The sequence below is a fragment of the Equus asinus genome, chromosome 23 (assembly GCF_041296235.1).
Source record: "Equus asinus isolate D_3611 breed Donkey chromosome 23, EquAss-T2T_v2, whole genome shotgun sequence".
Taxonomy (NCBI): Eukaryota; Metazoa; Chordata; class Mammalia; order Perissodactyla; family Equidae; genus Equus; species Equus asinus.
In genome coordinates, this window is record NC_091812.1 from 48,303,050 (window position 1) to 48,316,190 (window position 13,141).

The window sequence follows — 13,141 nt, forward strand, 5'->3', positions numbered from 1 at the left end:
AATAAGGTATCAAAAAGATTTTGGGGTTATCTAAAGTGTTATCTTTGAGAGTTTGTACAATTTTCTTTAAATCCTAAAATCAAAATGTCTTTTAAATTAAAAAACATAAAATGATTTTAGAATTGGGTTGTGGAATCAAACAGAATGTTGAAATGCTACCTTCTTCAAAGGTTGGAAAGTAATTCCCAGAGAAGAGCTGTTTGTTAGGGGAAAACAGTTGGCTGGAAAAATCATGTAGTTCATCTGAGAATAAATGCATTGTGATGGGAAAATGCCGTTCTTTGTCCGTCTAGCTGCTTGACAGTTGTCGTGTATAGTTCTACAGAATGTAAATTGTGCCGATGAAAAATCTCAATGTTCTAGATTTGAGGCCTAACTTGAGAGTGAATATAAGAATTAGTGAGTTTGATTTTTCTGTTGACACCAGGAAGAGTAAATGGAATTTTCTGATGGAATATTGTCGGAAAAGCATTGTTGTTATTTACTAGTCAAAATTTTAGATTCTACTCTGAAGATTTGATAATGCACAAGCAGACATTAAGTTTCTTCAAAATTTCCTGGTTAATAGAGCTGTAAGCAAGGGTAAATGAAACAAAATATCACGAGAAATAAGATGTTAGTGTGTAAGGGTGTGTCACAAATTGGGATAGCCATGACTGGATAGTTAAATAATGGCATTTGAACATTGCTTATGGTCATTGTGAGTTGCGCCTTGCCCTCAATCTGTATCTCCTCCTAAGATTTTAGTTTTTGATGACCAGGAAAACTTTGCTGGAGACTTACCCTAGCAGGTTAGCCATTCTTAGAAAAGCTTTGGTGTCATCACAGAAGTCTTCTCACCCTCCTTTTCTCTCGTCCTCCTCCCTCCCCTTCCTGTGCCTATTTGACTTGTTTTTCTGTTTTTTGGGTTTTTTTTTTGGTGGTGGTAGAGTAGAGGAGGAGAATGCACCAATCTGAATTTTAGAACATAATCTTGAGAGTAAAAATGTATAATTATGGGGGCTGGCTCAGTGTCGTAGCTGTTAAGTTCCTGTGCTCTGCTTCAGTGGCCTGGGGTTCACTGGTTTGGATCCCGGACATGGATCTACACACTGTTTATCAAGCCACACTGTGGCAGGCATCCCACATATAAAGTAGAGGAAGATGGGCATGGATGTTAGCTCAGGGCCAGTCTTCCTCAGCAAAAAGAGGAGGATTGGTGGCAGGTGTTAGCTTGGGGCTAATTTTCCTCAAAAAAAAAAAAAAAGTAAAATTCTGCTCTTTTGCACCACCTGTTTTACCAGGTTATGTCTGCTACTGTTCTTTTCTTAGTCCTCATATTTTATTTTAAAAGATTTATTGTAAAAAAAGTATTTTTCTTCATATCTATTGTTAAAACATAGTCTTGGGCAATAACTGATAGCTAAGTTTTCTAAACATTATCTGTTAAAGGTAGGAGCTCTGAAAAGTTTTTTTTTAATATTTAGCAGATGAGATTTTACATCTTGTGTCATGGCTTTATTTCAGATAGCAGTGGTCTGAAACAACAGGGTTTTTTTCCTGTTGGGACTTTCACCTCTTGGCCTTTTGAAAATGACAGGAAGACATCTGAGGGCAAGTAAATGCATCTGTAAAAAGCTTCTGCTACACAGGATCTCATATTGAGGGATCTCATAGCTCCTTGCTCCTTAACTCAGCTGAAAATATTTATGAATTATTCCCTGTGGGAATGATCTGAGGCAACACTAAGTAAAATCTGATAGGAATTCTTTAAAAACTAGGCATGATTCATAAAGTCCTTTGTCCAGTTTCATTTTTGTCATTTCTTCCTTTGTTTGTTATGGGGAAGAATAATTAGGAAGAAATAAAAACGTAGCAGAGTCAGTATCACAGAAGGTTGAAGAGGTTGTGCAGCTTTGCCAGAAAGTAGTAGGATTGGCCATAGAACAGATGAAATCTGTCCCCTTGTGCATATAAATTACCCAGGACCAGGAATTCTCAGTATTTTATCCGATTGTTGTCTTGTTCTCATGGAACACAACATTGTCCTTTCTTGTGAAGGATGAGTATGGGTTATCATCCTTGTGGTGCTGAAAGTGCTACTGGAATTCTCTCCTAGAATCACTGTTTTCTGTGAGCTCTTGGCCCTTAATTCTGACACGCAGCTTCTCATCTGTAACGTGGAGATGACGATAGCTGCCCTGATGCATCTTGGGATGATTGTGAGGGTCACACGACATGTATGAGGGAACTTTAAAAATTAAACAACACTAATAGATATTTTTTTAATTGTTTCCCTTTAAATATTTGGCATATAAATGTTCCTTGATCAGGTGTAAGCTTGCTTAGTTTTCAATTTCAGGTTGCGATTTTTGCCCTTCTAAAAGACAAGCGAGTAAATCAGATTATAGGGAAGTTGCTAACCATGAATCTGTGCAATTTTCTGTATGTCATTGAGTTTTCTGGAAACATCATGTTGAACAGAATGGGAATTACTTTCCTAACAGCATAAAATAATTCCGTTTGCTGGGAGAAGAGGCAAGCAACGTAGTATTGGAGAAGCCTATGTGGAGTCAGAACGCCTGGATTGGCTCTGTAATTGAACCGCCTCAGCAGGTCACTCAACAGCACTGAGCCTCCATTTCCTCATCTTTAAATGGAGACAGTGAAGCCTGTCTTGCTTTTGAAGGCTTCCAGGATTGTGGGGCAATCAGATGAGATAGTGTGCATGCGAGGGTGCTTTTTACATTATCAAATGCTAAGTTAACATAAGCTGCATTGATCTGAACTGCAAACAGCCTTGGGGTCAGGAAAAGTGACCTAAATATATTGAGAAGTGTTTTAGTGTTTTAACTCTTGGAGGTTTTTGACTGATGACCTGTTTGATACAAGTTTCACTTTAGTAGCAACATGCTCAATCAAAAGAGTAAAACGTCTCACCACTTCAGTGTTTCCTTACAGTTCAGTATAAAACCATTGCTAACACTTTAGTGAATGCCTGTCTTATACTACTATTTGAGTAATTATTATACAAAGCAATTCAAGCATTACTATTGTTTTCATATTTTCTTTGAACTCATTTTGTTCCCTTTATTTATACCATTAAAAAAATTTTTTTTGGACTTCAAATTTCAGCTCTCAAATGGTGACAGTATTTGCCTGTATTTGAAATGTTTGAGACACACTTAGTAAAAAACAAAAACAAAATCACAAAACATAATGAAAGCACAGAGCTTTTTTGGGGGGGAGGGCAGGTTATAACTTTTAGTTCTGGGTAGCTTGAAGTAGAAACGCTGCTGAATGAGATGAACATAATTTCTCTGTCATTAATGTTAAGAGGCAAAAGCTAAATCCCAAACTTGACCCTTTCTTTATCTTTTCTTTTTTTAATATTTGAAGCCTCTTCAAGTATAACTCTACTAGGTAATACCTTTTAATGCTTATTATTGAGAGACTGAAGCCTGTGAGCGCTTGAACTTTCAAGTGCTACATCAGAATTGCTATTCATTTCAGCTACTTGGACAAAAAACAGTGTTTGATGGACTGCCTAGGTGAAGACCTGGAAAAGGAAGGGTTATCTGCAAATTGAGTGAGTTTATTATGGCTTAGTGATTTGCTGATTGATTTCGTTTGCTGTCAGTTAAGGCTCTCTTAATGTCAGTTTTCTTTGCATAATACCTTGAAATAAAGACTGATGAAGTTCTTCAGATTGATGCTGCTTATATAAACTGACCCTGATTTGCCCTATTCTACATGACAATTTAAGTGACAGCAGTTAGAGGAAAATACAGCAATGAATATGCAACTTAAGGATTAGAGGAAATGCAGTAAATCATTCAGTCTAAAACTAGGGACAAAAGTAATTTCTTGTGATAATTCCACAGATGCCTTAAATTTTATTAAACACTATTATTACTACTCTCAAGAGTGTGTGTGTGTGAGAGAGAGAGAGAGAGTGTGTGTGTAGAGGGAGAGAAAGAGAGTTGAATTGAAAAGAGATCTAAAAGTGATCCTAAATCTTTTCAAATTATAATAAATCTTCCTCTCCCCACTTACTTAAACTTGGAGTTGTCAGAATCACAGTTTAAAAATATTTTATTTGAGGTTGCATAAGTGCTGTATATTAAGTAACCAATGAAATGTAGAGTGGGTAATTTTGAAGCTTTAAATGCTTTTCAGTTTCAGAGCCTTCTAGTAACAGTTGGAGTTGCTTTTTTTTTTTAAATCTCAATGGCCAGAAATCTCATAGTGCTGACTACAAAGAAGTATAACTTTTTGGGGAAAGACTAACCTAAGCAGTGACTCACTAAGGAAAACATGAAGTATTAATATCTTGGTTTCTTTTCTGAGTGAGGGCTGCTTAACTCACACCAGCAAGCAGATTTTCCCTGTGGAGTATATGCCATTGCTTCAGTGTTGCAGAGCAATATTTTGTCTGGAATATATTTTATAATGCATATTAATCAAAATGAATCTGACTTGGTATAACTTCATTTAAGGATTAAAAGGAAAACATAGAAAACCAAGCACTAAAGCGGAGGTTTAGGTTCTGTTCATGTGGTAGAGGGTTAGCAAACGGACATTGAAGAAGCCTAAATCATGTCTGTGACATATTTAAAAGGGGCATCAGTTCTATCTTTGCCAATAAAGCTTAAGATAGTTCTCAGACCTTAGATCTTTGGTTGAATGATTATCTGATAGAATGATTTAACCACAAAATTTAAAATCTAAAAGAAGAAACTCCATGTCTTTAATCTTTCTAAAATAGAGAAGGAAATTATGATGAAATTAAAACATGCAGTTTAACTTTGTACATTTTTAAATTATGCCATAGGACAAAATAGAAAAGAAATTTCTGTGAGACAATTAGCGCAGGATCTTACAGAAAGCCCTCAGCAGACAGCAGCTGTGATGATGATTGCTGAAACAGTGTGTATGAGTGAAGGAACGTTATGATTCTTCAACAAGTGCAAAGAAATTCTTTGAAAGTTTTGGGTGTCTCATGTTATCACCCAATTTTTAGTTACTACAAATTAAGAGGTGAAATGATTTCTTGTTAACATTCAGTGGTAGGTAGCAGGAAAATGCCCACAGAAATGGTTGACTCGGAGACAAAACCTGATTTGACCTAATTTTGTGGCAAAACCTGGGAAGAACTTACATGAAGCTCTTGATCGTCTCAGTTTATCCCCCTCAAGGGGGATTATTCAAATGTTTTGGGGTAGAATGTATTTGATTAGAGTCTGGGGCCTCAGATCCCAGTGAGAGTGTTCCTCAATATATGGTATATGCCCTGTTTCCCAATCTGAAAAATCCTGAGCTCCAAAGCACATTTGGTCCCAAACTTTCAAATAAGGGATTGTAAGAACTGTATGAGTATTACAAAACAGATTCCACACAAATAATGCGTGTTATTGCTTCCTGCAAGCCTTTTGTTTTTCTTATAGTGAGGCACATTCAGTCTGTGGGATGGTATTCTGGAGTGAAATTTAAATTTAATATCCAGTATCTCTTGCTTTTTGTTTTGAGTCATAGAGGAATTTCATAGTAGTTTGTGCCATCTGAAACTCAAAGAGTTGAGTTTGTATTATATACTAATCAGATATGGCTCTTGTTTTGCTTGTATCTAATACCTGTTTGCAAACTAAAGGCACATTTCTTTCTGTGTGACATGTGTCTGAGATGTTATTTTGGGGCCCCTCTCACTTTCTATTCTGAAAGTAGAAAGGATGAAATTCCTTGTCACATAATCTGCTTATCTTTTCTCACCTATCCTTCTAATTTGTTCCTGCTGGTTTAGATGATGCAGACTCTTAAAGGGTCTGGAGAAGCCGCCTCTTCTAGTATCCAGACAATTGCTCTAGGTAAAGAGAGTAGCATCTCTCGGGAGTCCAAGGGCCTGATTGTTTGTATCCCTGCCTCCTGGTAATCCATAGAAAGCTTAGGAACCAGAATGGTCTTTGCTTCAAGGTCTTCCACTTACTCTAGAGGAAAAATGGAAATATCATTTGAGTGTATTTAGAAACCAGTGTGAACCAGCAAATTAACTTAAAAAAATAAAATGGTCAGCTCTCCTGCTCGTATAGATTTGGCTATGGCTAATATCATTTAATGATGTACTGAGCACCTGCCAAGTGCAAGGAATTGTGTTATGCTCTGGGATGTAAAGGTGAGTCAAACATCCTTCTGAGGGGAATATGAAATTTCAGATTGCTATGAGATGGAAAGCATGATTGCTGGAGGAGAGGCGTAGATAAAGTACCGTAGCCTGCCCTTTAGAGAAGAGTGAAATTCATTCTTGCTGGGAAAATTAGGAGAGGCTTCTTAGAGGAGGTGGCATTTGAGTGGGCCTTGAAGGTTATGTACTAAAAATCCCCTTTCATATAAAATGTCATTGTCATGAAATACAGATGGGAACTCTCTGGAGTTTGAATCTCAGTCACGAGATAGCTTTCCAGCAGTGCAATCTATGGGATGGCCTCATCTGCACACGGAGTTGAACTAAATGGTTGGTAAGATTCTTTTCAGCTACTGAAGCTCTGTGATGTTGTGAATAAATTATGATCTCTCTGGGATTTCAAGGCAATCTTATTATTTGTTCCTTCATAGTGTACAAAAGGTAAATTCATTGATTTAGTAAAGTATTAGAAAGCACCTTAGAACAAATTTGTCCTTAAAACAATATAGCAACAATATTTTTTCACAGATATAGTTTAACATACTTCAATGAATTTGGTTATAGAGTAGAGATTATAGGGATTATTGAAGTAAATGATAACCCTGACAGAAGCATGTAGATTCCCAAACCAATTTGATGTATCAGAATCTGAAAATAACCATGGTAATAAAATAAACTCTTAATAAAAGCATAAAATATTTTCTCTCCTCTCTTTACTGATTTGTATTTATTAGGTATATTAAAAATTGTTTATATTGGATTTAATTAAACCACAAACAAGCCCATCAAATTCTTATAATTCCAGCTAAATGGCTTTTTAGCATCTTTTTCCAAATTAATTTAAAGACACCAATTATGGATGTTCTTCGCTGAGATTCTTTTATAAAGCTAACAGTTTTACGTGGAAAGAGGAAAGACGAAGCACTCAGTGTGGGTATATTTACTCTGTTTCAGTAGCTTAGATCAAGTGCACTTTCTGAAAGTTGCTTGTTTTGAGGTAATGAACTGAACAGTTTTGCTTTAGTTGTGGACAGCTAACTCTCAGCCTGGTACGCCATTTATTTCTATACCTTTTCTCTTTGTATTAACACCACTCCTTTAAGAAAATTTGTATACTGAACCCCCAAAAGATCAAAATTAGGATATGTCTTTGGTACACTGTCAAATTTGACTGAGGCAATTGGATCTTTGTAGGTTGGTTATGGAACAAATGGGCAGTTCTAGTTATCACTTGGTTCAGTCTCCAAAAAGTGTAAATCAGAAAGAGATTATTGGAATGTAAAGTGCCCTTTTTTACATCCCAAATAACTTTTGAAGAGGATAAATAGGCACTCTCAACATAGTACACATTATTACTGAAATTGGAAGCCTCCCTAACTCTGAAATGAAGAATACAAGTATTCCCTGTTAATTTCATCAAGCTGAACACGTGTGTGTGGAACCCTGCTCTGCATCCAGACCTGCGCTTGATGGCTGAGATGGCAGAGGACGAATGCACACGCTGGGAGAAGGAATTAAAAAAACCTTGAATGTTACGGTTCCTGATACAAGAGGAAGAAAACCAGCACTAATATGGGATCCATCAAGTGCCAGCATGTATGCTAGGAGCTTTTGGGAGATCTGAAGATCAGGAAAGGGCCTGAATGTGTCACTAACCTTGTTTTACAACCCTTCTGCTCAAAAAACTTTTTTTTTTTAAACAAGGAGAGGCATTTGCCTTTTTGAGGAGATAATTTTCTTTATTAGTGTTTTATCCACTCAGTTTCAATATGAAATTTAAAAATCTATTATTTTTCCAACTTGAAAAATGTGAAGGAGAACTTAACCATTCCTGTCTTCTTATACAGCTACATTCCTGTCTTTGCTTAAACGTCATCTCTTAGAAGTCTTCTCTCCTCACTAAAATCGCCTCCCTTCTCCCTTCACTCTTGATAGCCCTGACCTAGTGTATTTATTTTCTGCCTCTCATTTGAATGTAAGACCCATGAGGGCAAGGCTTTGTCTTCTTTACCACTGTGTCTTCAGCACCTAGAACATAATAGGTGCTCAGTAGTGTTTATTGAATTCAGTAATGAATGAACTGAGGTTTTCTCAAGTGTGTGGCCTTTTAAACAGGCAGAACTGTCTGCATATTAAGGAAAAGAGCAAGGAGTTTGGAATCAGATGGACCCCTGATTTCCAGTTGTGCCACTTATTAGCAATATGTCCTTAAGAAAGTTATTTATGGACTCTGAGCCTCAGTAGCTTTATAAGTAAAGTTGTGCTAAATAATTCCTGTTTTTCAAGGATAGTGTAAAAATTGGAGATTATGCATGTTGCCACAGAAAACAGACGATGCTCAGATTCACATACACTTTATTTAGTGTATCTAGAAAATGCCCTCCTTTTGGGTGAGGAAGCTAAATCACCCCGCACGGGTGTATCTATTACTTGATGAGAATTAGAAAATAGTCAAAGTAACTGTGATCTCCAAGCAGTATACTCAGATGTCAAAAGTTCAAACATTTCTGCGTATCAGTGCCAGACGTTATGGTTTTGACATTTGGACAAAGCCAGACTGCCTGAATTCCAGCTCACACCATTACAATTGAATCAAAAAATTCACGTATCACTCATACCATACTAAGTCTTATCTGTATGTCAATAAAATATCCATTGTAAAGCTCCCGGTGATGTCAAGACATGGTAGGTGCTTAAGAAATTGTAACTGTAATAATATATCTTTTTCTGATGGAGAGCTAAAGTAATGAGGTTCAACTTCTTCATGGTTTGCTATGAAGGCCGTTTATTAGGCCGTTTTGCAACACATTAATAAACCCAATGCCAACTCTATAATTTACCTATATGATGACCATTTTGTATATTACTTAAATTTTAAGTCCCTAAAGCAAGGCAATTTATTATTATTATTATTATTATTATTGATCAGGCAGTATCTGCTGAGGAACTCATTCCTCTTAGAATTTTTCTAAGATCACGGTTGCTTTTTACAGCTTCATGTCCATAGGCATGGGTTTCCAAGAGGAACTTTTTTTTCAGTCTCTGATTATTTTGATGATTCCTTTTCCATATTCTTGTAGGAAACCAACGTCATTTCTTATCCCTTTGTTTTCTCTTTGTATTAACCTTTAGCATAATAAGAGCAGTAACTACCATCGATGTAGAAACTGCAGTTAGCTTCAAGTTGGGCTTTGATTCAATTCTGGTTGGAAATAACATATTTGAAAAAGAATTGTTCTTGTTTTTGGCACATTTAAGTTGTATATGCCATGGTTGAATGGAGGCCAGAAAAAAGTTTAGAGTCTAAACATGATACAAAGAAAACATCATTTAAAAAAAATCTGTTGCAAAAGTATTCTGCAACTCTGCTGAATATGGTTTTCCCATGGGACTCCTTCTCATACCTGAAAAGCTACTATATTTACATCCTTCAAAGTGGTGCCAGTAAAAATTTTGAGTAATGGGTTAAATCAAGTCCAGGGCCATTTCAAATGGCAAAAAGAGGAAAATGAACTGATTCTTTTTTTCTTATATAAAATAACACCAGCAAAAACATACCTGAACTATATGCAACATTGTGTTAAGTCAGTTCATACTATTTTGTCTTCAGTTGTGCATTTGCAGTAAATTTTTTTCTTCTAATAATCTGACACATTTACTGTCCTTATGATTGTCACCATCACCACTAAAAAGCATTTCTGTATCAGTGAATACATTGCATTCAGTACCTAGTTACGCGTGGTTTTAACCATGCCCTGTATTAAATAAATGTGAGTCCACAATCTTAAGTGGACAGCAGTGACCCAGACCAGTCCCTAAAGGAAACATAGTAATTCTAGTATATGCACACAAACCCCCTAGGATATCTAGGGTCAAAAGTGGGCTGTCCAGGAATGGGAAAACATCTTCTTTGAGAGAGGGGGAAGAAACATAGTTCACCAAAATCCTAATTTCTACATAAAGGAAAGATAATTTTTCCTGCCTAGGAAATTTTCCAGATTTGGCAAGATGCAATCCTTCCCCAATCTTAGTAGGTAGGATGGAAATGAAATGTAACTTCTCAGAGTCCCATTCCTCTGTATGTATATCCAGTATACGTGGATCTCATTCAGAATGAGAATTTATGAGTCAGATGAGCTAATCCTGTGTGGGTAGGATTTGGGATATCACTATCTTGGTATTTTGCTTGAAAGTTCTTTACTGATGGTATCAGATCTTTAAGTCAGGTTGCTGAGAGATGCATGACACATTGTCATTTTACATATATAAGTCAAACACACTAGAAGTTGTTTGCCAAGTTTTCTCTTTTTCAAAATAATCTTCTGTTGTGTGGATAATTTAATTATCCACAAATTATAATTACTATAATTTGTAAGTTTAATTTTTTTTTTGCATTAAAATTATCTTACAGCCTTCTTTCAAATTACACTTTTCTAGAATCAAAAGATGTTTTGGGGGAAATGTAGATTTACATGATATATTTGGTTAGAATAGAGGTTCATTAATATGTTACAAATTTTTTGTTTGTTAGTTTTTGAGGAAGATTAGCCCTGAGCTAACATCTGCTGCCAATCCTCCTCTTTTTGCTGAGGAAGACTGGCCCTGAGCTAACATCCATGCCCATCTTACTCTACTTTATATGTGGGATCCCTGCTACAGCATGGCTTGACAAGCAGTGCATAGGTCCATATCTGGGATCCGAACTGGTGAACCCCTGGCCACTGAAGCAGAATGTGTGAACTTAACCGCTGCTGCGCTAGGCCAGCCCCCAATATGTTACAAATATTTTTTGAACCCATTTAACAGAATGAAGTCTCCAAGAAAATATCATCTGAAGTTCTTTTACTTGAAATAAATATTTATTTCCATTACATAAGCAAAAATTGGTAGCTCAGCATCAGTGTAGTGTAATAGTTATTAATGAGTTTGAGATCTTTGAAAATCCTGGTTTCATAGCAAAATTCAAGAGGGCTTTGCTTTTTACCTTTTTCAGTCAATAGAGAAGAGAACATGGATTAAATTGACATTTATATGAATGTTGTGATAGACTAGCCGTGCAATTTTGCGAAACTTGCAAATCCTAGATTAATTCTACTGATTTCACTGAGAAACTTTGTATGATAAACAGCCCAAAACAAACCAAGCAAAAACCACTAACTAATCCAAAGAAAACTGGAAAACTTGCAACGCATGGAATGAGCATGGGCTTTGCAATTGGACAGACATGGATTTGAATCCCAGTTTCATTCTTTATTAGCTAGGTGCCCTTGGATAAGGTGCTTAGCATCACTGAGCCTTAGTTTCTTATTCTATAAAATAGAGATAATATGAGTCTTACAGGGTTATTGCCAGAATTAGGAAAATATGTAAAGCTCATAATGTGATGTCTGGCACCTGGTAACTGTTGTTGTTAGGGTACCTGGTAACTGTTGTTAGAACTGGGATCCAGGCACGCCTTGGAGAATGGGAACTGTAGAGGAAGTGAGAACACCTTTGGGCAAAGATTTGGTCAAGCCTAGGCTTTGTTGACTCCCATATGTTCCAACTCATTTGGTGATTCCTGGTGGCAGAGTGTGAGGTTCGCCCCCCTCATTTGCCTGCTTTGGGGCAGATGTGGATTGACTTTGAGTGGAGCGTTGAGCTGAGTGCAGATGCCCCTCAGATTTCATTGACTCCTTTGAGGCTACAGGCTGTGCTATGGCCCCAAAATTGCTGGCGTTGCTGTGACAGTCAGTGAGCAAATATAGACAGGTGTTTGAGATCCTTTCAGGTTGAGTGTGATAAGCAAAATGCTAGGTTGTTTTATTCAAGTGTCTGCGTAAAGGAGTCTTTAGGAGTTAGGGATAGAAGACTGGTTAGTCTAGTCCAAATCTTTACCTGAAAAATAGGTAACACTTAAAATAGAAAAAGTTTTGTTCTCCCTTTGTTTCTAAAATATATGTAGGTATGTATATAAATTTGCATATATCCCCTGTTTTAGTTAAATGTTCACATACTACACACATACCCACACCCACTCACAAATACACACGTATTTTATATATACATAAATATATATATACTTTGCTTTTCTTCTTTTCCTTTTTATTTTGAAATAATTACAGTCATGTGCCACCTAATAACTTTTTGGTCAATGATGGACTGCATATGCGATGGTGGTCCCATAAGGTTATTACTATATTACCATACAGCCTAGGTGTGTAGTAGGCTATACCATCTAGGTTTGTGTAAGTACACTCTACGATGTTCACACAATGAAATCACCTATTGATGCATTTCTCGGAATGTATCCGTGTTGTTAAGCGATGCATGACTGTATAGATTCACAAGAAGTTGTAAGAATAGTACAGAGAGGTCCCTTTGTACCCTTCGCTCAGTTTCCCCCAATGTTACATCTTAAATAACTTTAGGACAATATCAAAACCGGAAAGTTGACAGTGGCACAATGTATATGTATAGTTCTATGACATTTTATCACATGTGTATATTTGTGTAGCAACCACCACAATCAAGGTACGAATTATTACATACCACAAAGATCTCCCTCAGCTAACCACTTTATAGACATATTAACCCCCTCCCCCAAATCATCCCTAGCCCATGGTAACCGCTAAATATGCTAGGTCTGTGCCTGAGATCCACGCCTGTGAACCCCCGGCTGCCAAAGTGGAGCACGCAAACTTAACCACTACGCTGCCAGGCTGACCCTGGAGCTTGTCTTTTAATTTTTGTAGCAGAATATTTTGCAGAGCAAAAGTTTTAATTTTGATGAAGTTCAATTTGTTGATTTTTTTCCCTTTGTGGATCGTTTCTAAGAACTCTTCACCAAGCCCTAGATACCAAGGATTTTCTCCTACATTTTTTTCTAAAAGTTTCATAGTTTTATGTTTTACATTTGAATCTATGATCGATTTTGAGTTAATTTTTGTGTAAGATGTGTGGTTTAGGTTGTGGTAATATAATTATAAGATGATCCCCAAGATA

General features: G+C 36.7%; 1 protein-coding gene across 9 annotated transcripts in view; it reads left to right on the top strand.

Moving 5' to 3' along the window:
* Positions 1 to 13,141, top strand: part of CCDC171 (coiled-coil domain containing 171) — a 295,440-nt gene that overhangs the window by 232,838 nt on the left and 49,461 nt on the right. The gene's annotated exons all lie outside the window — the stretch shown is intronic.